This window comes from Pteropus vampyrus, unplaced genomic scaffold, assembly GCF_000151845.1.
Source record: "Pteropus vampyrus isolate Shadow unplaced genomic scaffold, Pvam_2.0 Scaffold328, whole genome shotgun sequence".
Classification (NCBI taxonomy): Eukaryota; Metazoa; Chordata; class Mammalia; order Chiroptera; family Pteropodidae; genus Pteropus; species Pteropus vampyrus.
The window spans coordinates 853652-857877 of record NW_011889109.1 but is presented as its reverse complement, the minus strand read 5'-3'; the positions used below and the strand labels follow the sequence as shown (position 1 = coordinate 857877).

Here is a 4226-nt window from a genome sequence, read left to right as displayed (position 1 = left end):
TTATAGCAAAATGGCTGGGACAACAGAGCTATTAGCAAAAGAAAAGACAGGATTATTTTTGAGGTCAAGACGGCTCTTCTTTGGGGAAAGAGAAGAAAAGGATTTATATTATGTAGGTTTCCTCTTCTTTCTATGAGGGATAGAATGGGCCTACATGACAGATTACCTTATTTTTGCTTGACCAGAAAATTCCATACTGATTGATCAAGATTGAAGAAGAAGCTGAAACTGCCAGTATTAAATCTAAAATGTATTAAAGTATGGCATATGCAGATTAGAAACTCTAATATGTGAATATTGTCTAGTTTATAAAATGACATTATATAATTTGCAATTGATATTTAAGAAAGTATCACATGATATATTTGAGCCTGAATACAGTGCTGTCTGAAATTTATTACTACAAAATTACCTTTTCCTAAAACACTGTTTCACCAGCTTCCAGGGGAAAGAGTCTCACAATAATCAATAGACTACACACGGTTTCAGTAGAGACATAGCTGTCTCCAAGAAGCATATCATACTCCCAGAGTTAGAGAAAATCTGTCTATTCCTGCCATTGTCATTGGCATAAAGCATTTCTTTACAAGATTATATGGTTCCTATAGGTTTATCTTAATCTTTTATACAAACATGGAGGTATTATAGATACACCTCTAATAATGCTGAAAATTTAGTCTATGATTCCTGTAAGGTAGGCTGAAAACAATGGTTTCAGAACTTTAGGCCATAAATATCTTTAAAAATTAGGAGTCCGTTGTTCATGTCTCTGTTTGTCATGTTCATTTGTTGCTTTTAGGTTTATATCTCCCATATAAGTGATATCATGTGATTTCCAACTTTTTCTGTCTGGCTTATTTCACTTAACATGATTATCTCGAGGTCCATTCAGATTGACACAAATGGCAGTATTTCATCTCTTCTTATAGCCGAATAATATTCCATTGTATATATGTACCACAGCTTCTTTAGCCAATCATCTATTGTAGGACACTTTGATTGCTTCCATGTTATAGTGGCTACACTGTGAATAGTGCTGCAATGAACATCGATGTGCAAATATCTTTTTGGATATGAGTTTTCAAGTCTTTGGGATACATACCCAGTAGAGGGATTGCTGGGTCATATGGAAGATCAATTCTTAGTTTTTTGAGGAACCTCCATACTGTTTTCCATAGTGGCTATACCAATGGACTAGTGGTTACCAGAGGGTGGGGGTGGGGGAGGAGGGAAGAGGTAGACAGGGTAAAGGGGATCAAATATAGGGAGGTTGGGGGAGGGTGAAGTGGGTAAAGGGGATCGAATCTACTGTAAAAAAAATAAAGTGCAAACTAAATACTCAAAAATAAAAAAATAAATAAAAATAAAAATTAGGAGTCTGATGGGTAGCAGGAGCTGAGAGCAGACCCCAGAGAGCCCTGAGCGCCCCCACTACTGCCTCTGGCCTAGTTGCCGTCACCCCCAGGGGGAGCCGCAGCTGCCCCAGCCGGCTCCAGTCTCCATCACCACAACTATGAACAGCAAGGGCGAGACCCAACAGCCATCAGCAGCTTTCCTCCATCCCCCACCTCCACTCTCAATCCTCCAACGCACCACCGCCCCCACCCTTGTTGCTGTGGACACTGGCCTGGCACTGGAGCCCAGCAGGGAGCAGAGGCCCCCGGCCTGTGGGGACAAGAAGGTCATCACAAGGAAGGTTTGGGGACAGTAAATGGTTCAATGTAATAAATGGATATGGTTTCATCAACGGGAATGACACCAAAGAAAGTGTATTTGAACACCAGACTGCCATAAAGAAGAATAACCCCAGGAAGTACCTTTGCAGTGTAAGAGATGGATAGACTGTGGAGTTTGATGTTGTTGAAGGAGAAAAGGGTTTGGGAGGCAGCAAATGTTACAGGCCCTGGTGGAGTTCCAGTGCAAGGCAGTAAACATGCAGCAGACTGTAACCATTACAGACGGCTCTCCACGTCTCAGGGGTCCTCCACAAAATTACCAGCAGAATTACCAGAATAGTGAGAGTGGGGAAAAAATAAGGGATCAGAGAGTGCTCCCAAAGGCTAGGCCCAACAGCGGCGGCCCTACTGCAGGCAACAGTTCCCACCTTACTACATTAGGAGACCCTATAGGCATGAACCACAGTATTCCAATCCGCCTGTGCAGTGATGGAGGGTGCTGACAATCAGGGTGCAGGAGAACAAGGTAGACCAGTGATACAGAATATGTACTGGGGCTGTAGACCACTATTCTGCATGGGCCCTTCTCACCAAAGATAGCCTAGAGAGGACAGCAGTGAAGAAGATAAGGCAAATCAAGGCGATGAGACCCAAGGTCAGCAGCCACCTCAACGTAGGTACCGTGGTAAGTTGAATTACGACGCAGAGCCCAGAAAACCCTAAACCACAAGATGGCAAAGAAACAAAAGCAGCCGATCCACCAGCTGAGAATTCGTCAGTCCCCAAGGCTGAGCAGGGCGAGACTGAGTAAATGCCAGTTTACCATCTCTACCATCATCGGGTTTGGTCATCCAACAAGAAGTGAATATGAAATTCCAGAAATAAGAAATGAACAAAAGATTGGAGCTAAAGACCTTAAGTGCTTGCTTTTTGTCTGTTGAGCAGGTAACTAGAACTATTATCTGCATTATCTATATAGCATAGGGTTTTTATTATTTTTAACTAAAGACGTCTCTTTTTGGTGATGACAAATGTGGGAGTTTTTTGTTTGTTTTGTTTTTTAAAAGCCTGGTTTTTCGCAATACACCTTTAAGGGTTTTTAAATTGTTCATATCTGGTCAAGTCAGAGATTTTTAAGAACTTAATTTTTAATTTGTAATAAAAGCTTACAATTTGATTTTTTCAAAAAAGTCAACAAAATGCAAGCACCTGTTCATAAAGGTCTTAAATAATAATAATAATAATAATAATAATAATAATAATAATAATAATTAGGATTCATTTTCACTGGGTTAAATACCAACAATCACTGTCGTTGTTGTTTGTACTTCATTCCATTAGGAGCCAACAGGGATTATAGTATGTCTAGAACCCCTTCTCTCTTTAATAGTTCAGCTCATGTCTCAGAATTATTCTTCTTCCTGTGTGGCTTTGGCCCTGGATCAATTTCCACTCCAGAACAATCCCCATTCCTGATATCATTGCCCACATTCACTAGTCATATGCATCTATACCTTATAGATGTTGCCTCTCAACTGAAATAGAAATTATTCTCCAGATCCATCCCTGATCCATCACTATCTAAATGGTAAGCTCAGTGTGATGATCACAATAGCCAGAACATGTGAGAGGGAGTCAGCCAGACTCTGAGATATGTGTAGTAATTCTGTGACCGCACCTCCCCTCAGAATTGCAATTATTGTTTCACCTGTAGTGACAATGATGGTGCAGACTTAGGGTGCTGTGAACATTTATGAAAAACATTTCTCTAACACTGGAAATTACCAAAACCACTGACAGGTTTCCCTTTAGTAGCTACCAAGGGGCCTTGCAATGATTGGTAGAGACTATTTTCCATTCCTGTAGGAAATTTGTGTCTTACTGGGTGCTCTGCTTTGCTGACAAGTTCTTCCACCCAAAAAAGAGTTCTTCCTCATCTTCAGACCGCTGAGCTGAACAGTCATTAAATTAGGAACAAAGAAATGGAAGCAGACAAAGTACCTGAGAAGGACTTTCAAAGTATAATAAGAGGAGGAATATGATGTCAAGCACTCAATGCCAATCAATTTGTAAGTCTAGATGAAATAGACCAGATGGTCTGACATGCCATTTCTCTGTCTAGGAGATAGAAAAATGCCACTTAATCCAAGAGCACTGGATGGTTACCACAGTGTTCAGTACTTACTTGTGGATGAAGTTTCAGAAATACTGTTGTAATTCAAGATTATATTTCTTATAATCACTATTGTAATTCATTAAAAAACATCTCCACTTTTATGTTTTCTATTTCTTTGTTGAAGTTTTGAGTTCATCTACTCTTCCCGTAAGTTCATTGAGCATCCTTTAAACAAGTGTTTTGAACTCTGCATCTGGTAGATTGCTTGTCTCCATTTCGTTGAGTTCTTTTTTATGGAGCTTTGTTCTCTTCTTTCATGTGGGACATATTTATTTGTCTCCCCATTTTGGCTGCCTTCTTGTGTTTGTTTCTATGTATTAGGTATGGCTGCTATGTCTCCCTGTCTTAGTAGAGTGGTTTCATGTAGTAGATGT

At 40.1% G+C, this 4226-nt stretch overlaps 1 pseudogene; it reads left to right on the top strand.

The window, feature by feature from the left end:
- Window positions 1-1513: 1513 nt before the first annotated feature.
- On the top strand, window positions 1514-2621 carry LOC111730687 (annotated as a pseudogene).
- The last annotated feature ends 1605 nt before the right edge of the window (window positions 2622-4226 follow it).